Source organism: Amphibalanus amphitrite, unplaced genomic scaffold, assembly GCF_019059575.1.
Source record: "Amphibalanus amphitrite isolate SeventyFive unplaced genomic scaffold, NRLGWU_Aamphi_draft 001453F_arrow, whole genome shotgun sequence".
NCBI classification, from domain to species: domain Eukaryota; kingdom Metazoa; phylum Arthropoda; class Thecostraca; order Balanomorpha; family Balanidae; genus Amphibalanus; species Amphibalanus amphitrite.
In genome coordinates, this window is record NW_024882946.1 from 103,434 (window position 1) to 125,158 (window position 21,725).

Consider the following 21,725-nt stretch of genomic DNA (forward strand, 5'->3'; position numbering starts at 1 on the left):
CGTGGCTAAAATTACGATTAAGATATAGCAGAGGCCGCGATTTGTTTTGAAAAAGAATGCACCTAATCAATTCAATTGAAAATAGTTTGCCAGTTAGCCACTAGAGTTCAGTAGAGTTGGTTAAAGTTTTAAGAGCGGCGTCTCCATGGCACCGTAAAGCCCAAATCAATTAACGAAGCTAGGAACTACGTTCAAAGTAAATTAGTATTCCTATCCACATCATTACATGTATTGGGCCTAATTGTGATTCCTTGTTTACCGACGATACTCTAGTTCCAATCATCTAAAATATATCAAAATTTAATTTGAGCTTGGCCGCATATTTCTCGTAAATGGCCTCTCGATCACGTGGCAGTGCGGATTGCCACATGCCCTGGCCCCTGTGACCCCTCTCCCCCGAGGTGGTTTTCGACAGTCCTCGTCCGGCCATTCGTCCGTTACAAATCCAGCCCGTATTTACCATCTCACAGCATACACTCCGTTCACCCAGTCTCTGGAGCAGACAATCAAGCCCTTCTTCAAACCCTTCTTATCTCACGGAACGTTCCCTGTGTTTAAATAGTCCAGCCTAGGCCAACATGATGCGTCACGTGGTCTAGACTAGGCCGAAATGAAGCATCACGTGACTCAGCCCAAGCCGAAATGATGTGTCACGTGGTCCAGCCTAGGTTAAAACGATGCGTCACGTGGTCCGATCTATGTAGACCGGAGTGATGAATCACGTGGTCTAACCTAATCCGATGTGATGAGTCCCGTGGCCCGTCTAGGCCGAGGCAATGTATCTCTTGACCCGTCCTAGGTCGATGTGATGAGTCCGGTGACCCGTCTCAGGCCGATGTGATGTGTGTGACTATGTGTGCGGTCAGCCGGTCCCCGCAGGCGGTGCCGTGCCCCTCCCAGCCGGCCCGAAGACCCAGGCGCTGCCGGCGCCGCTCCCCCCGCTCCGCTGAGGTCACGCCGGGTCGCGGGGGTCGCGGGGGTCGCGTCTGACCCCGCCCCGGGCCATCCCGCCGGCTGAGCAGAGGGCCTCGTCTGGGGAGAGAGCAGATGGAGCCGGGTGTCAGCAGAAAGTGGAGTGAAATGACGCACCAAAAAGCTGTAGGTTGTCAGCATATGCCCAGACCGACTCTTTTTACGCAGCTATTGCAAACATCACAGATAATAAAGTTCGATACAACATGATATTCGCGTCCAATATTTGGCATGTTTGAGAAGTGTCTTTGGTGGGTAATAGGCATTTCTTCCAAATCAATAGGAAGGAAACACAAATTTTCAAAGCTGGGCGATGAAAATAAACGGACACTAGACTTGATACTCGACATGAATTACGCCATCTCCGTGCATCATTTTCAATGGTGCTATGCTTCCTCTTTCAGATCCATTTAGTCACTTACATGCACCATTATTTATCACTGCCTGTTGGAGTTGTGTCTCAAGACGGTTAGTTAGCCGAGGCAGGGTCTATTGTGAAATTATGCAGATTGCACTATTCCTCATGGCAGCATATGCATATCCAGAGCTATTACGGTATCATACGGAAGACTGGTGGTCCTTGCAAGGGCGAGTAAAAAAGATTGTTCGGTTAATGTGGATGTAGGTAAATGTTGAATTTATGTCTCTCTTTGCTTGCATCCGCTGTTGCATTGTCCGAGTGGCAAAGTGTTGATATCCAAAATAAGCTAAGATACATAAACGTCCAGCATGGATATGGATAGAAATGGACATTTGTGATATTAGAAGAAAAGAAGTAAATTAATCTGGCTTGATTGCATGAATTACAAAGTTATCCCGGTCTCAACACCTGAAGCCAACTATTTATTGCGCATGGTAAAAGCTAAAAAAAAAAACCTTTGGCTTTCGATCCGTCCATTTAGTTCGAGCTCACAGGAATATCCCCAATTCATGCAGAGAGCCAAACCGACTCGTTTCTACCACTTGTCAGGGCCGCCTCATTTCCGAAAACGAACGACACGTCAGAAGGCGATCGGGCCGGGCCGCTAATTTGGGCCGCTTCAGCTCATTTGGAGGACGATAGGCGGCAGACGGCACACCCGACACCATTCATCACGCGCTAACGTTGGAGCGAGTTCCCCCAGAAACGAATCGTGCCACACTCAAACGAGCAGTCCGACACTCACAGTGAGTTAGCCGAGTTCTGCTCAATGAGCGCTCGTCAGTCGGCGAAATTGCGTGCAGGAATTTATGGGCTGATCGTGATGATATGGGGTGAGGCTGGTTGTAAAATTAATGTTGAATTTGCTCCAGCTTTCAGTGGTGAGGTCCAGCGACTTTGGGGATCCGGTCGTGCTTTTTAGGGGTCAGCTAGGAGCAAATAGGTGAAACCTGTTGAGCTTGAGCTGGTGTGCGGGTCGGCAGAAGTGGACGGTATTTACGAGAAGTGAAGAAAATTGCGAGATCAAAATTGTATAGTTGCTGGCCGGTCAGAAGCACTGGACGAATGGAGGCGTGTTGGGTGTTGAAGGCAGGCCTGTGAGCAGGCCCCAAGCCCACGAGTTTGTCCGTATTATTTTTGCATTCAAAGCACGCACAAGGGCTAAAAGGAAGCATCACTCTGTGACTCCTGAGATCCACATTTCGGCCAGCTTTGTGTTTTCATAAGCCAGCTATATGTAAGAATCGATTCAGTTTCTGGTGATTGGTCTCTGTGTAGCAGTTCCTGACAGTTGATAGTATAAATGACAAAATCTCAGACGATCCATTGGAACTTGGGCCGTCTGAACTTTGATATCAGCCTTCGTCTCTATTTGCTGTAGCGCAAGCTGTGAAAGTGATTGAAATGTTATCTGTTATGAATTCGGGACTTTGGTAAAGGAAGCTTATGAACGCCAAATTGAATTCGCTAGCCTATGCAGGTTTTTGCCTTGAAGTTTGCAAAGCTTCTTTGCAAGGCCAAAACATCGAATTATTACTCAACCATCATATGGCGTCGATGAATCACCACGTCACACAAAACGCCGATACCAGCTCGGCGTCACCTGCTGCGAACCAATCAACCGTCAGCACCCTCGGCAACAGGCATCACTCCACACCACGGCAGCAAATCGGGGGATTCTCCGCGACTGACGGAATTCGCCCCGCGGCCCTGTCACCTGCGTTTGTCAGGCCTGTTCGCTTCTCCGCTCGACGCCAGGCGTTTTAACAGTGGGAGGAGGGACATGGATTCTCTGGAACGGATCAAAGATCAGTCTCGGCGGGGAAGCTGGATCGATCGGGGTCACTGACTGCCAAAGAGCGGGGGATAGCGTCATGGTGGATAGAGGCCAAATCCCTTGCTTATAGAAGTGCATTGGCGCTCGCAGCAAATGGGTTGTTTTGTAATTATACGCAGTTATAGAAATAGGTACAAGAGATGCCAATAAACTCACGCACAACTTAAGTTTACAATGACATTGCTTTTCGTGAGCCAAAGCAAAGACAGAAATATGTTGACAGTTGAAAAGCTTGAACTGGTATCAATCACTGCGTCAATGAATTCCAAGACGCCAAAATGTTCCGCTTTTATGTTCAAGTAGACATAAAAAATAGATTGCACAAAATACACATGCACATGTGTTTGAAGCATTCAATTATTTATTCTTGCTGTTATTTTTAAGTGCCTTTGACATGAATTGTTCGGTACACAAATAAACAATGTCTTACGCACACGTCTCACTACAATTCAAATCACTTAATGAAAATATATATATCACATCGATACTCGTTACCAAATAATCTTGCTTCAGTATATATGTCCGTAAGTAAATACAGCGTTCGGTCACATTTTGCTGGCTGATACTCGTCAGGAAATTAATAGCCGATAAGGCCAGCGGCCGGGCGTCGGCGGCCGGCGATCAGGCTTGATCAACCGCCAGTCCATAAACCACTTCCGCACCGACGCCCTCGGCCGGCTCGACAATAACCTGGCTTCCTCCGACAATAACCTGGCCTCGTCTGACCTGATGGGCCCAGACAGCGCCGTGACCACTGGCCGGCGCCCCGCCGCCGGCGCCGGGAAGGTAATACAATCCCGCTCGGGCCGCGCGGCGCGAACCAATAGCGATTCCTGGGAATCCGCGGGAGCGCCTCCTCGGCTAGTGGAACCAGCTCACTCTCATGGGGTCGTTATGACGCGCCAGTGGCGGTCAGTGGCACATCGGAACGAGCTCCGTTCGGCGAGGCGGTGGGATCTGCTGGCTCTTCTAAACACAGCCCACGGAACCCGGGGATTAACCAGTCGGCCCGGCAGATCAGCTATAGTGCTGTCAGACACGGCAAATACACGAGCGGTCCCAATGGCTATCAGTCTGCAGTTTCTGTTCCGAAGAGAGTGCTCATCAGTCATCAGCTTCATCGACACCTCACAAAAAAACTATACGACCATCCGAATTCAGGAATAAAAAGCTGTCCAGCAATACCGCCCCCAACACCGCAACACCAGCATGTCTCTCAGAAATCAGAGCCTCTAGCAGACTCACTTGCCAGTTACCAGACCCAAGAAATCACATAAAAGACCCTGAAGGTATTCCAGCATCTAACATGCCAACAACCAGACTCTATGTAGATCACGGCGCTACCAAGCCCACCTTCCACAGACCAGCCCACAGGCACACACCAGCCCGCGGACACAGACCAGCCCACAGGCACAGACCACGCCACAGGGCAGTCAGCATTCGTCACAGACCATCCAGCAGAACCAAACGACCAATGAGAAGACCCAAAGGACCACCAAGCAGACCCAAAGGACCACCCACCAGCCGAAAAGACCACCCAGCAGACCGAAAAGACCATCCAGCAGACCGAAAAGACCACATAGCAGATCCTGCCCATCGCCTAGTTTCCTGACCGACCGACGCCGAGCGCATTGAACTGACGGGCAAAAAACGAGCCATCAGAAAACTGAGCAAAAAATAGCAGCGGCCGACAGAGAGGAACGTTAGTGATGGATGCCAGTATCACAGATGAAACACACCGATAGAGTGTTTGTTGTGTGGTGTAGATGTAGAGTGTTTGTTTGGGAGTGGCCTTTTATACATGTTTGGTTGATTGCAGATGGAATGTGATTTTGATCATTTGAACGACGCTGACCACAATTTATGCCTCTAAGCAAATAAAGAGAAAAAAATCGTTGTCGACATCATCAGAACTGAATGTCAACAAGACCAACTCCTGTTTTTGATTATGATTATGATTTATACTTTGTTAAATAACATCATACTTAGAGAGGTTTACTGTATGCTCTAGGCTACGGTCGGTGATTTAGGAATGCGCTTTGTTACTTCTCACATACTTATGAATGTAAGGACGTAGCCAAGGGGTGCCACTATGGCCATGCCCCCATGAGGGCGAAAAAATAAAATTAAATCAAATAGAAATAAATAAAAATCAATAAAAACAGCTGCAACACACCCCAAAAATAGTGGGCCAAATCCGAGGATTTTTCTTTTTTTGTAGACGGTATGTACAACACTATGGCCGCGACATATGGCCCCTCCCTGAGCAAAATCCTGGCTACGTGCCTGAATGAATGTAATCTATAGCAAAGAAGGTAAGCCAGATTGGGTGGATTGCAGCAACCAGCCAAGACATAAATAGCTGCCTCTTCTGGACACGAGGGGCATCGAAACTGTTCTTTCTGCAGTGGGCACTGAGAAACTAACGCTAGACTTGTCAGTTTATAGATGCAGAGCAGGCGCACACACAGGATTTTTGAATGGGAGACCTGCAAACTGGGCCCCCTGCATGCCGAAGGGGCGGGCCCCAGGCATCAGCAGAAAAAAATTGCCCGAGATGGGCCCTCCCGATCTCTTCAACCATCAATTCAGCTCATTTTGTGACGTCTTCGGCGGTCTAAAGATTAGGGGCCCATCCGCCTCAATTCGAATGGGGTAGCACGAGACTGTGTGCCCGCCCCCCCCACACTTATGCGCGCCCTTGACACAGGGCGGTCGAAGTCAAATATTGTGTCGAACTTTTCCGACGCTCCTGTTTCTTAGGTCAGTAGTAAGCTAAAGCAGTATACGATAAAAAGTCTCTTCACCGCACGCCGTAATAGACCAGCCCCCGGTAAAATGCTGGTAACTTTGAGACCACACATTTCTAGCTGGCCGATAAGAGGATCGGTAACTACCGCGGAATGGCCAGAATAGCCTATACCGGTGGCCTTTAATGCCCACGCTATCGGCTGCCACAGAACACACGACCGACTCCGATCGCCCAAAAATAGCCCCTACTGCGCACGGCGAAAATAGAATGATCCTCCAAGGTGTCAAATGTCAGATCAAATCCAATATAATCATTTTCGGGCCATTGTGAGTCCCGCGCGCCCTCCCCATGCACTGAATGGTGCATAGTTCCCTCCGACAGCCATTTTCAGGCAGCGCACGTAGCGCTGGGTTGGCTCCGGCGCGTCAGTAATCGCGCCAGGCTCAGCGGCCCCACCGGCCTTACATTTCATGGATATTTTCATAATCGGATACCACGAGACCCGGTTGGTATTTTTCACCGCGAATAATGAGCTCACGTACTACCGACATTGAACGGATGCCTGGAAGGGCTCCGGCTCAATTCATCAGCGCCAACTGCGACGTTCTGGTGATGAATGACTCTCCATCCAGGCCCGGCTGCGTGGGCCGGTCAGGGGGTGGCGCAGGAGCGCAGGAGCGGCCAGGGGCCGGTCTACACACCTGAAGGGGTGGCGTAGAGGGGCCGCCCTGTCGCGGATGGCGCAGAGGGCCCGCACTGTTGGGGGGGGGGGGTCACAGAGGGCTGCCCTGGGGTGGCGCAGGGGGCCGCTCTGTCTGGGCCGGGCGGCGCAGGGGTCAGTAGGTAAATACCGGTGAATACCCACCTATCCGTGGCCGGTGTGGAGGGTCGGCGGCCGGCGCGGCGCGGCGTCACCGTCGGCGTCAGCAGCGCCAGGTCACAGGTGATGTCGCTGGTGACCGGCCGGCCGGCCCGGTGTCACCTGCCCACGGCCTGCTCCGGGGGTGTGTGCCGACGGCTCGGCGGAGACAACACGATCGTCGGCTGGTCCAGCTGGAAACGCCGACACACACACACACACACACACACACATGGACACAGTCAGTTGGGCCGTCTCTTCACTCGTCATTCATAGTGACAACGAGCACGATTAACATTGAACTTGATGTGACACTCATGTGGTTGGGGACACCGAAATGCAGGTTATATCGGCTGTTTGGCTTGTTTCCGCCATTGTTCGTATATGCATGATAAGAAGCAGTAATTTGTCGTAGTAATTTGCTCCCCGTATGGAATAAAATAATTAAAAAAAAAAGAATAGAATGAAACACAAGTCGTGGCTTGGAGCAGCCGCAAAGGTCATTTTCCAGTTAATAAGGCCTTCCGCGTATGGCACCGCGACCGAAACGACCAGTCCAGGGCCCTGTGGGTGTCTGGTCGGCACAGGCGAACAGAAGCAGGCGCCGTGAACGACTCTGTGATATTTGTCGGAGGCACCAGGAGAGGCAATTTGACCGCCGGCGCAAACTTAATAGATGAGAGTGAGCACTAATGCGCCGTTAGAGTCATTACAAGGCAGCTTTTGACAAAGGTTTCCTCCATATCGACAAAATACGAGGCCCTTCTCTGGCCAATTGCCCATTTTGGAGCGGCCAGCGTTTCCTGGCCGGGCCCGAACGGCCCGTCGAGAACGTGAATGAGATCCTGCTGGTCTCAGTAGGAAGCGGATTCTCCGGATTAGAGGCATATGGTGTGAGTATGATGAACGCGCGCTGTCGAGTATTGGATAATTATCAGAATCCCACAGACTTCGTGCGACGTGATCTATTCTAGATAAGCCTTGCTCTTCCTTAGCCTGAGTATCCGATGATATAAGAAAAAAGATTGGTCGTGTAGATTACGCAGGAATTCGGTAGACATTTTCCGGAAGTGCGTGGGCATAAGAGTGTGGTATGGCCATAAATTGACGCAGGAAAGCAATATCGTTCATTCATTTGACTCACACAAAAGGCTTTGTGTCCAGAAAATTGGAGTAAGGGAGGTGTGTAAAGAGGGCATGGACGTCCCCAACAGTTTATTTTAGTCAACATTTTAAACGTTGTGTGGATGCATCTGCACTACTCGTAAACACATGAAAAAGAGGTCTTATTAGCCGTTTTCACGACGGCCATCTGGTACACATTTGGTGCACATCTGGTGCAGATTAGGTGCAGATTTGGTCAAATTAGGTTCAGTGTGTCTTTTAAGTCTTACTAGCTATTAGCTGGGGTTATATTTATTGTTTACATGCCTGCTTTGTCATATTATCCGAGAGTATCATCGATTAAAACGCTGAGATAAATTCATAAAATAAATATATTTGCTGTAAAAGAGATTAGGTGCAGATTTGGTCAAATTAGGTGCACTCGCCGGATAGCCCGTCGTGGAAACGGCCATTGGGAACTATTTTCGAAAGCAAAGATGCTAGAAGCTGATACCATCAAGACGAACTCAACTTTGAAAGTTCTGACTTGTTCATCATGGTCAAAGCTGGACTCTTTTGACAAGCTATACCTGTCTATGCTCCTAAACACCCAGACATATCATAGATAAATGCTCTGTTGGGTGCCTTTGAACCCCAAAAACATTGAATTGTGGGCATTCATCTCTACAAGTGCTGCAGGGAACAAGAAGCTCGTTGGCTAATACAACTGGTAGCAGCTAGTATATGGGATATAAACTTTCAATAATTACTCAAATCAGTATGCAGCAGCAGCTATTGAAACCGCTATACCATTAACAGGTCATCGATTGTCCAAGTTCGATCTTCTTACATGACTGATCGAGAATAGCGTTCCACGAAGAAGGGATTTCTTGAAACCTGAGCTCAATAACACGAACAATATGCATGAGTGCAGGTGCACCATTACTCTGTGATTGCAATTCTACACAGGTAATCGCACCTGGTACCTGATTCTGATTATACCAATAATTCCCGGTCGACTTTGCCAACACTAGGCAACAAGGGCACTTCGGCAGTACGGATACTGACATTCATCTCACATAGTCGGGTATACCTACCATCAAAATCCCTCGTAACACACCCTTTCGCCAATCATCTCGTCATTCACACATGGGTTAATGTTCAAGAATCATAGGCGTAGGAACGTTTTCGAAAGTGGGGGGGCCAGGGTCCCAGAGGTCCAAAACCTAACCTACCCCCAAAATCCGATTTCTCCTCGGATTTCGGCCACTTTGTTTTCGCAAACATGCTCAGAGGTAAAAAAAAATCGAGACAAAAAAAGAAAAAAAATGGTTGAAATTTCAGGGAGTCTCCCGTCCATAAGCTCAAACTGATGGACGCGTTCCCCTGACCTCCGCAGCCGTTGGCACCCATGCAAATTCCAGAGGCATCCAGCAACTTTTTCATTACGAGCAAGCGTGAAACGTGCAAAGCGAGTCTTTTCAATATACCTATAAAAATCAGCATGAACGGCCCAGCTAGGCTCAGCCAGGCCTATAACGTTTTTAAGAGGTTTTATATCAGCGACCACTGCAACTGGGCTGATTGACTATCACTTATCAGAGGCCGGTGTGGGATTTTTAGACGGTCTGGGCCTTCAGAGGCCAGTTTAACCCTCCACGGCCCGGTCCTATAGGTTTTCTACATACGCGCTGGCCGAAGGGGCGGGCCGGCGGGTACGACCCCCTCGCCGTTTCGCCCCAGGTGGAGCTAGCGCGTCGCGGTAAAACGAGCGTGTGCGCCGTTACGGGACGCAGAGATCGATACCCGATTTTATGGTCCTAGGTCAACCGGTGACCTCTGACACCGTTCCGTGCTTCTATCCTCAGGATACTGAAATCCTTCTCCTCCACACCGCAACCCCCTCCGGGCTGGACAGGCAACTTTATCTCATGCGGGCAGCTCCCTTGGAGCGGCACCGCTGCTCCCGAGGGAGCGCACCCCGTAGCCGGGTGCAGTGAGTGCCTTGGGGCTGGGTGGCCTGTCCTCTGGACGGGCTCAGCCCCGGCGACTCACTAGGGTGCCTGCCCAGACCAATGTCTCCCCCTATATCCTATCATCCTTCCGGCTCTGAAATGGTCTCATTGGACCGAAAGGGCCTAACCCAACAAAACAAACAAAAACCGGTGACCTCTGAGGTCAGGTCAAGTGCCTCAAGGCACGGTTCCGTTTTTGGTGAATAACTTCGCAAAAAATGGCCGCAGAGCCGCGATTTTGCCAGCATCGTGTTCGCCTCTCTCAGGCGCGTCGAATGATATACTTTTTGTTTGGGTGAGGTAAACTTAGGGTGTTGACCTCGGGTCACGGTCAGGTCGGCGTCCCCAGGTCACGAAATTGGTCGAAGGAGGTCATGTCGCATATCATTCGATTCGGCAGGTCTTCTTGAGTCCATAGGTGGCTTTCCCGACTCGCTAGCTCAATTTGATCGGTACCTAGTTATTGACGAAAAACTAATAAGACCCTTATAACTTCATAAATGACGTCGCGCAAGGTCAACATTGCAAAAGTGACGCATCGAACCTTGCAAGGAGTGCATGAAATCACGATTCGGTGTGCTTGAGATAGTTGGAGATCGATCATTCCCGGCGCCAGAAAAAGTTTTCAGTTTATCCCCATTGACTTATACCTAATGGTGAGGTCACGAAAATGACCTGACCTCATATGAACTTTAGGAAAAATCCGAGATATACATTATACAAGTTGAAAGACTCCTATTGGATACTAGGTCCTCCAAGGTTCATTTCCCTGTGAAATCTCCTCTGGCAGTGAGGGCGTTGCGAAGTTGCGACATCTGAAGACCGTGCAGAGGTTCACTTATGACCACATGGGTCAGTGACCTGATCTGACCCGAAAATGCGGTTGGTGTCAAAAGATCCCGTTTGATTCAAAGGTCAGGTATGCCAAGCTTCAGCTCTCTATCGCCGGCGTGTTCGGAGCTATCGCGAAAAAAAAAACTATGGAGGGGCGGCACCCCCCCCCCCCGGCTGGCGAGGGTTAAGGCCCTCAGAGACCAGTACAGGGCCTGCAAAGGGCAGGATGAGACCTTAAGATGTCGACTTGGGCCATCAGAGGCTAATGTGGGTCCTTACAGGCCAGTATGGGCCCTCAGAGGTCAGTGTGGGACCCTAAAATGCCGGCATGGGCCGGTGTTGGACCCCAGAGGCCAGCAGAAGACCCTCAAAAACCAAGATGGGCCTCAGAGGCCAGCATCGGGTCTTCAGAATCCAGTGCAAGGCCCTCAGAGACTAATGCGTGTCCTTACAGGCCAGCATGGGCCCTTAGAGGTCAGTGTGGGGCCGTAACAGACCGGCATGGGAGGGACTTGGAACCTAGAGACCAGCGGAGGGCCCTCATAGGCCAAGGTGGGCCCTCAGAGGCCGATGCGAACCGTTGGAGACCGGCATCGGATCTCCGGAATCCAGTGCGGGGCCCTTAGAGGTCAATGTGGGACCCTAAAATACCGGCATGGGCCGGTGTTGGAACCCAGAGACCAGCAGAAGGCCCTCAAAAACCAAGATGGGCCTCAGAGGCCGGCATCAGGTCTTCAGAATCCCGTGCAAGGCCTCATAGGCTAATGTGGGTCCTTACAGGTCAGCATGGGCCCTTAGAGGTCAGTGTGGGGCCCTAAAAGACCGGCATGGGCCGGCGTTGGACCCCTCAGGCCAAGGTGGACCCTCAGAGGCCGATGCGGACCCTTAGAGGCCGGCATCGGGTCTTCAGAATTCAGTGCGGGGCCCTCAAAGGCACCTAAAGGCACCCCAGAGACAGAAATGAGGCCACCAGAGGCCGGTGTGAGGCCCTCAGACGCCGGCTGGGCCCTTGAGGCCGGTTTAGGGGCCCTCAAATGAGGTCAATGTGGGTTCTCAGCGGTCAATGTGGGCGCTTGACCGCCACTGAAGGGCCCTCCGAGATCAGTGTAGGACCCTCAAAGACTGGTTTGGGAGCTGTTAATAGCTAGCGTGGGATTCTTGAGTCTCGTGACAATCGAATAAGGGCCAGAGCCCCATACGCCCATGGGGGCCCATTGGTTGTTTGGGGGGGCCAAATGATATGATGGCCCCCTGATTAGCCTTTGGAGGGGGGAAGGGCATGGCCCTGATCCCCCTCTGCGACCGTCACTGCACTGAAAGTGGAAGGGGGAGGGGCAGAAACAGACATTGCTGGCCCCAGCCTGTTTGAAACGAGGCTGAGGCACGGTCACCCTGGCCCCCAGCTAGTACGTCTTTGACGAACTATGCCGACCCCAAGCAGATAAGGTCAAGCGTTGGTCGTTTGTATACGCATTCTCCTGCACCGTGCTAGTATTGTCTTAGTATTGCCTATACCTTTTTAGTGCTCGCTGTCCCGCGCCTCGTATTCAACAAAATGCTGTCACCAGGACTCACAGTCTTGTCTCTGATATGGTTTCCTTCATTGAGTGAAGGAAATTGCGGTCAATAACGCTGTAGAAACAAAAAGGAATCCTCATTAAAGGGCAAGCTGAATAGTTGTCAAGTTACCGGGTGGTAGGTTAGGTACAGACAGACACTTAAGTCAGCAAAAAGTGGGGGGGGCCAGTTAACATTGCTGGCCCCCCCACCTCCGAAAGTGGGGGGGCCATGGCCCCCCCCGGCCCCCCCTGTTCCTACGCCTATGTCAAGAATATAGCATAAGTGCGAAAGGTAGCAATTAGTATACACGTAAAGCTGGGGAGGACTCTGTTCATGCTTGAAGAGGCCGAAAGAGAGCATTCAGCGCTGGCATTTATTGTTCATAGAAGGATTTGAAAGTTGTGGGCGGATAGTGCTTGTGGCATCGTTGACGTGCTGTACATAGGTTAGTAGCGATAGATTAGTAGATAAGTAGCGAAGCAAGGTTCCAATGTCAGTGGCGTCAGCTGATGAAGGATAGAAGCGCGTGATTATTGCTGCTCGAGTTAAGTCAGAAGCTCGTGCCCACTAGACACCAAGTTAGGACATTTCTGGAGAGTTGGACCATTGAAAAGTTACCTGTGTCGCGGCCGGCGCACCAGACGGTCTATAAGTTTCGGCCGAGTCGCAGACTAAGCCGACTGATGACGTCATTGGTGACGTCTGCGTCGGCACGTGCCCAACTGAAGGTACGGCAAAAATCAACAGCGATAACGGCAATAATGGACGGCGGCGAACAAAAAGTAAACAAAACAGTGAGGCAAATAACGCCGAAGTCATACCGCATACGCCGTGATGGGCCCAAAATGGGAGGGGAACAAAATTCAGCGGGCTGCTTGCTACCGCGGGCGGATGCATTGTATCCATATTTGACCATTAGGAGGAGGTTGAGGAACACTTTGCCGCTATATACATATCGTAACATAGGAATGATGAGCTGGTGGAGGATGAAGCAGATAGAGATACTCGGGTTTAGTAACTGCGAACCGACTCTCCTCTGAGAAATTGTATGATTTATTGTAGATCATTTTGTGTCCATCACTAAAAAGACTGGAAACAAGCATAACAGCACGTAAAAGATTACTTTGGGATCCATGACCTCCGCCAGCTTTCCATGACCATTGTTGCCAAATGCTCTGCTGCACTGGCCACACTGCCACGAACACGCTGTTTTCGTTCACAACCGACTGGCGGTACAATACACTTCTGGACTTACGGGATAATTAAATAGGTGTCCTGAACGCCATGCTAAGTTGAGCTGAATTAGTTATACGTATTTGCTTGGCATATTATTAGGTACCTTCCTAAATCAGAAATACGAGAACATGTATGTGCGGGAGATTCAGATATGTGAGGAATGTGATGAAATACAAATGCAATTAGTCAACTATGGCCTCCTACTGTGTAACAAATGGTGGTGAATTAACAAAAAACAAGATATGAGAGCCATAGGGAGCTATGTGACGAAAACAAACATGTTTTGTGCCAGAAAACACAAGAAATGACCAAAAAAGTTCAAGTGATGTAAGGTTATTAGTTAAACTTCAATGGTTTGATGGTTTAACTGGTTTTATCAGCTTAAGCAAATCTAAAATCTTACAGAACACGTCGTGAACAAATCATTTCGTCGAAATTGCGTAAGTACATACATGGCCATTCGATAGGTACACTCTCGGCACTGCCCACCGGCCGCGCGTGTGCCACGGGTCGTTAAGCGCTTCTCAGCTATCTCGGCGCGAGTGTTTGTTATCAGACTCTCGGGAAGAAACTATTTTACCATTTTGTAATGGAATTGTATATAACTGATTACATATTTACAACACGATTACATTTGAATTCCGAAGTGATTGGAGGTCATCTCGCATGCAGAATGATCTCGTTCTTCGCTGTGCCCAGAATATTGGCCGCTATACGTGACATGAATAGAGCAGATGGGAATCGGAGTGCGCATGGGAATACATCCCCGTGGCATTACATGAGAATACAAGACCAGAAGAATACGTACTAACGATATCATGAAATTAGGTGTTCATCGCATTATATTTTGACATAACATTTAATTTTATAAATAGGTAATAAAATCAATTTAGGCGGTAACTGGAAGCAGTATTGCTGCGAAAGAACTGATAACGCCGAGCGATTGTAACAGTATATCTTAGGAATGTTTCTGCTGCAATCGGAACAAATCAAGCCGATCTCAGCCTCTCACGGACCCCGTTTCATCTCCCCTTCTCAGTCCATCTCAAACCAACCTCAGCAGGCAGTCTCAATACCTATCAGACCTTAGGGACCATTTCCAGTGACTGTCTGTGACCTGTCACCGTTGTTGAGCCCCCTGCCAGCAATAGTTCGGGTGACGGCGACCCCGACCGGCCAATCTAACCAACCCAGCTGGGCGGCGAGCCTCGCATATTTCAGCCGGATGTGACGTCACTGGGGGTACGGCGTGACGTCACGGGGGCACGGCGCATTGATTGGTTGGCGGCCTTGTCTGATCGGCTGCGTTCCCCGTGGAACGGGTTGGTTGAACGGAATCGTGCAGAGTGAAATGAACGGACTCTGGGTCACCTCGGGTGACCCGAGACGATGGAAACGGTGCCGGCCGGCGCGGCGGATGGCACCGGGGCGGGCATGGCTCCCATAAAATGAAAGGGTAGGTAAATATGTAGTGTGATAAATGATTATTTTGAAAGAAGTATAAGGGCTTAGAAGCTAGGCTTCAAAATAATCGAATACCATAGTATCGGCGTTTTCCCACCTTGTAGTCACGTTACAAAGGATGAGCCCATGTGTTTAATCGCAAAGCCGTTCGAGGATCCACTGAATATTGAATAATGTTAAACAACTCCATTTACAAAAGCACACTATACCTACCACACCATATACCACTCGCCTGCAGGGGCACAACTTTATTGAATTGCTGATGAAATGTCAAGTCGAATCCAATGAAAGCACACCACACATGTTACAAAAGTATTTCTGCTGGGCGTGTCAGGTTGACTCACGAGGGAGCTTCAATGCCGGCGGCGGTGGTCACCTCCGTGAATATTGATAGTGAGTCATCTACAATTGTAACGTAAAGACGAGCCTTTCAGGGACGACCGCTGACCTCCGAGGATAGTCAGGTTTTATGGAGGCCTTTCCCCCGAGGACAGTTGGTTTTATGGAGGTCTTTCCCCAATGCTCAGTAGTGCGAATCCATTAAATAATTTAGTAAAGGTTTGAACTGTGGTGGAATGAAAAAGAAATAAGTCCCTGGCCAGTGATCGGCTATACATATTTGCAAGCAGTTGCAGTGTCGATGCTTGATGTTGGGTCATGTAAAGGTAATCGATATAAATGCAAAAGGATTTTATCATTATTGTTTGCCGTTTGTTTGAAAACATTAGTTACAAATGCAAAAAAAAAAAATACATGTTTAACCGCGGATTTTAACCGCGGACTCAACACACCACAATAATTACGAGCGAGCGAGCGCAGCGAGCGAAGCGAAGTCTTTTCAATATAACGGAAAAATATCAGTATGAGCGGCCCGGCCCGGCCCGGCCCGGCCTGTAACGCTTTTGAGAGGCTTAAATCTCAGCAACCGCTGGACCGATTGGCCTGCGGTCTTTTTTGCTGGGTAGCCCCATCCCTTCTACCCCGTAATTGACTACTTCTGATACATCTCAGTGACCGTCGTGGCACGTGCCACGTGAAAAGTCAAGGGTGTTCAAGCAGCTTTGCAAAAGTTGTGATTTTGAGAGGCCCATATCTCAGCAGCGGCTTGAGCGATTGTCTTGCGGTAATTTTTATAGGGTAGCTGCATCCCTTCTACCAAAGGTCAGATACTCTTGATCTATGTGAGTGACCCCTACTGCACGTGCAAAATACAAAAAGAATAGGTGCCAAATTTGTTCCCATTTCAGTAACTCGGTAATTACTGGGGCGATTTCGCTGAAACTTAGCATACAGGTAGGCACCCACCAGGCAATGCATTCCCATGTGTTGCGGCTAGGGTGCTACTGCACGTGCGCACGTGCAGGGGCGTTTCCAGATCTCGAGAACGGCTGGGCCGATTGCGCTCAAATTTGGTACACGGTTGGGGACCGGTTAGTAGGGTGCCGTGCAAAAGTCATTTTGGACCCCGTTTGCACGTGCGCACGTGCAGAATGCCGCTTCCAGATCTCAGGAACGGCTGGGCCGATTGCGTTCAAATTTGGCACATCGCTAGCGACCGGTTAGAAGGGTGCTTTGCACAAGCCCGTTGGAAGTACCCTCTCACCCTTCCGCACGTGCAGGGCTCACTATCTCGCTCGCTCGTTCTTCGCCCAAAAGGCGTTTTACTGGTACTTAACATGTGTATGATGTACTCTACCATTTTCCCACCTCTTCCACTTCTCAGGCACTCCAAGTGCAAACCAACAGCCCTGCCGACCAGTACAATGACGTTACTGATACGTCGCTGACGACTGGGTCGCCGGGGAGGGGAGGGGTACCGGCCCGGCTGTCTGAGCTGCTCTGTGACATGGTCATTTGTGGTCACCCCAGGGGGCCGGGGAGGGGCGGATGAGACCCCATGGAGCGTCGGAAGAGCGGGCCTCGGGAGCGATGGCGGCGTTCGTCGCAGGCAGATGCTGTTTGGTCAGACTGTGCGATGTAGTCTGCAGGGTGCATAAGATTCCATAATTTCACATTTAGCTTTTAAATTGCGGGGAAATTACGACCGGTGCGTGCAGAGAAGTTACTTCGCCCAAGTCATTTTGCCTTTTAATTCGTTCCATCATATTATAGGATTAAATTGGACTTACTCCACAAGAGAATCGTTTTCGGTCGGAGCTTTCGACATGTATTACATGTCCTCTTCAGCGAAGGTCGGTAATCGGGGCGAAAATAAAACGTTCGGGTCGAATCGAATCGCACAAGATGTCGGTGAGCTGCGCAGAGTTATTTCAGTACTCTGCGCAGTACTCTGCGCAGTACTTCAGTACAGACTTACTCCACAACGATTCTCTTGTGGAGTAAGTCCAATTTAATCCTATAATATCTATTTGCTCTCCACACTAACATGTCTCTAAGTCGTTCCATCATTTTCGTATACGAATTTATTCTTTTCATTAATAAGTGTAATTGTTTCAAATAATTTCAGAAAATGCAAAATATTTGTTTATTTAATTTATCCTAGACTCCAGAGTCTTCTTATTCTCATCTCCTCTCATCTCTGTTTTCAACAATTTTCTTTCTTTGTCACGCTTGGCTAACAGACGAGTAGCACAATGGCCCTCTCCTCACTGCCAATACTGCCGACTTCCTGCGCTAGGTCGGTGGTGCCGAAGAATCTATCGCTGCTCGCGCTCTCCCAAGCCATCCGTTCTCCATCGCCTCTCCCATGGCCCTGTCTGTGTCGGAAAGGCTCCGTATCGATCATCGGCGACCCGCCCCGCCGCTCCCGCGCCCGTAGAATGTAACACAACGCGCCTTTGATGGTAGGCTGTTGCTGCGCGCATCCGCTGCTCTATCCTGCACTATCTGTGAACGGGTACTTACAGACGATATAATGATGGGTAGCTATGTTCCCCGTTGGTAAATTTAGTTCTCACTTCGTTGAGAGTATGAATAATGTGTGCTAAAAGAAGAATAAGCTTACTTAGTGAGGTAGAATCCTATTACAACGCCGGAAAGCGTATGTTTGCTTTTATCTCCTACCATTGGTACCTTATCCATTCCAAGCTCTGTGATGCCTACATGTTTTATCTTCTCTGCCCTGCCTTGCAAAGAAGCCATCCCTTCATCGGCCCTCCTTAATCCGTCCTTCTCCTTCGTCTGTACCCCATCCGCTATCTCCAATCCTCCCTTCTGCTCCATCCCTTCGCCCTTTTCCACCCGCCCGTCCCCCACCCTCTGCATCCATCCCATCCTCTGCCATATATCCTACACCCACTCTTTGCGCTCCTCCCTCCCTCCACCGCTCGCGCTGCCCGCTCGTCGTCACCCGCTGGCAATGACCGGTCACGGCGCGTGCTCCTGTGAAGGGTCCGTGAAGGAGAGCCGACAGCGGCCGCGCGGCGCCGGCAAGGCAGGCCATTTTCCCGCTGATCAGAACCAGATTGGAAAGGCAGACCGACCGAGCGGCGGTTCCTGACCTCCAGACGCATCTCTGAGAAAAGTGGTTGGACTTGAGAGCCTGCGATTCTCGCTCGCCGTTGCGCGCTGAGGTGATATCTCATCACTGCGCCGCAGAGCTAGCAGCGTGCGGTTTGATTTCCTCTTGACCTGCCTGTTCTCTCCGGCGTGGCATCACTCCCCGAACGGATCCACCACCGCGGGCCCGCTCTCACAGAGGCTGTGTCTATGGGGAGGCGGTGTGAGAGCCCCCAGCGGCTGCGCTGGGGAACATAGCCCCAGGCGGTCCGGTCGGGTCGGGAGCTGGATCGAGGGGCCGCCCCCGGCGGACCGCGCGGTCGATGCGGGATAAGCGCGCCCGTCAGGCTGGCGACGAGGAATAGACGGGATAAAGAGGGAGGAAGCAGGGCGGAGGAACGCAGCCGTGGACATGGGATGGATGAGAAGGATAGATGATGGCAGAATATGTTTGGAAACGTGCTTTGATGTTTTAGATGCTCGGGGTATTTGAAAACAATTCCACGCATTTCGAGGCTCGAGCAATCTAACTGACTTCTGGACTTGAATTCAAAGGACAAAAGTTTTCTAAAATGTTAAAATGCTGTCATCTTCAAAACATGCCGTTAAATGAGATGTGATGAATTCCTCGTCATTTCTGGAAAACATAACATATAAATCTGCAGTTCCCCCAGTCAATGTTTAGGCCATTCGTCTTCACTGAGCAGAATCAACCGTCTGAATCAGAGCTGAACCGCGATCTACTGTGTTCTGGCGTCACATTTCTGACACGGACTCACAAACCCTAGGACTTTAAGCCGCCCTCATCCGCCACGAACTCACAGATACAAACTAACAGATCAGGATGAAATAACTCCATATAAGCCCTCACGGACCATAGCAAGCACATAACTCTAACGGGCCCAGTGAGCTCAACATTCTCATGAGCCCACGCAAACAATCAGATACTGATGAATCAAACATGTCCATGACTAGCTGTTGACTAAAAGTACTTCTTTTCCTCTCCATGTATTTTGTGCAGTTGAAGTAGCAGCCCACTATAAAGTCGAAATAAATCGTGACCCCTATGACCTCTGACGTACGGGAGTAATGATCATGCCCGTAAGTGACCCCACCAGCGAATACTGAACACATATCGCCACTCCAGAGCGTGTATCATAGTGACAGGAAAATTTAATGGCGCAAGTTTTACGAGGTGGAAACTTGGAGCGTGGCCCCTTCAGTTAATTGTGTTCTATTCTCGATTTATAGCCACTAAGATCCCACGTAAGTCAGCGAGGCTATAACGGGACATTCGAAGCCGAAATCAACTTCTCGAACTGTTTCGCCAGTGCTTCCAATTTGCAACATTGGTTATGTAATTTGGGTTTCTATGCCACGTTTTGGTTATCATCGCACAATACGCATTATATATTTGTTACGATATGTCCCTCAGCAGTGACGCAATATGACCATAATATTGAGCTGAACACAGTTTCAAAAAAGTCGCTATTGAATAGTTGCCAATTGCCATCATATACCCTGCGAGCAGGCCACTCGCCCCGTAAAGACCAGTGACCACCCATATTGTGGCAGCCACATATCCGGTGTCCCGAAAACACGACCATGTTTTAAACCTCCGCCTCGGTAAGCCGGAGAGTGAGGTCACGTGTGCCCGAAATGCGACGACATAAATGTGCAGGCACGCTCAAAAACGTGACACAACACCAGTGGCCTTTGACGGACATTTACCCGCCAATGCGCTGCTCTCGCTTTTGGTTTCCTTCCTGCTTCCTGAACATAGTCAGCCTCGTGTTTTTAAGTTCGTCATCATTGAATAATTTGATCGAGGCTTATTACAATGTAAGTGCAGAGGTTTCTGCGATTTATATAGGCATGTGTGACAACAATGAATGCGTGCCGTAAAATGTGGCTTCACGTCAGTCTATCCACCCTTTTTTAAATGAGAGCATTGGCTTGTATAAATAGAAGCCATGCATTCACCTTTAAAGTTTTCGGATTGAACTGGGGAAATGATTTATTGTCCGATCATTGAAGCATGCGAAGATAAATATAGCATAAGCGCCATGCGACTTACTTATGAATACTTATAATATAATTTTCGTTTTAAAATGCATCGATTGAATTTGACATCAAATGGCAGACTTTTACTACAAAGTTGTTCATAGCTTTATGCATTCAGGGAAAGCATCAAGAAAACGTTAAAGGCTGACAGCCGCCGTATGAAAAGTCAACACACAGCATATAGACATCCTTTTATTCTTTCAACTCCAAAGGAACTGAAGTCAGAAAAAATATATTTCTAAATCTGTGAATCTAAGAAAAGCGGTATCAAAAGCCAGCAGGCTACCTAAAAAGAGGATAAAGTTATAGGAATTGGGGTTGAATTTCACTTAGTCTGCCATGCCCTGACATCTCAGCCTTCCACTAAAAACATGGGAACTTGAACAGACACATGGTGAGTGGTGACCTTTCACAACACGACAGGGAGAGTAAACGCTCCACATTAGTCGTTCCTCTCTACCGTCATGCGCCCCGATGACGTCACGTGCCCCCCAGATGACGTCACGGCAACTCACCTGATGCTTCACCGGTCGGTTCCCCAGTCGCGCCCTCGCCGACGTCTTTGGGCAGCACATGCACAATATCCGGATAAATGCCCTGCGGAAAGAGAACATGTGTCAGGTGTGAACGCCGGAGATTAGGGCCATTAAATAGTCTGAAATAGCTCGTCACATTACGTGTCATTCGTGTTTGAACATATTTGGCAACTGCACATCCCTGAAATCATAGTTGATAAGCGAGCAGCACAGACGACTGTTCTTAATATAAAATATTCGAGTTTTGACAGGAAAATTGTTTTAAAGTAGCTGTAGGTTTTCTAGCAATTTTTTTCCAACGTCAAACAAGGTATATAATTACCGATCATGTATTATACGAAACTCCCATTCACTTTTCCTTGCGACGTTCCATGACATTTTATGGTAAAACGACCATGTTATGCGGCAGCAAGCCCTTCAAACGGCCGGGTTTCGTGCATGGCCGCACACATTTAGCGCTCCCCGACAGCGGCGCTCGCTCAGTAATCCGTCACGCAACCGTGCCCCGGGACACTGCTCAACTTCCAGCGCGTTTGGGGTCGGCACATCAGAGGCAGCAGTCACGTCCGCATGACACATAGCCCGGCGACCAATTCCGACACGCCGCGGGCC

General features: G+C 49.5%; 1 long non-coding RNA gene across 1 annotated transcript; it reads right to left on the reverse strand.

Moving 5' to 3' along the window:
• Positions 1 to 754: 754 nt before the first annotated feature.
• LOC122373170 lies at positions 755 to 21,176 on the reverse strand. The gene is made up of 4 exons (XR_006254993.1): positions 21,093 to 21,176; positions 12,973 to 13,076; positions 6,848 to 7,035; positions 755 to 1,032 (listed from the first exon to the last, which is right to left on the reverse strand). It is a non-coding gene; the product is annotated as an uncharacterized LOC122373170 (long non-coding RNA).
• Between the last annotated feature and the right edge of the window lie 549 nt (positions 21,177 to 21,725).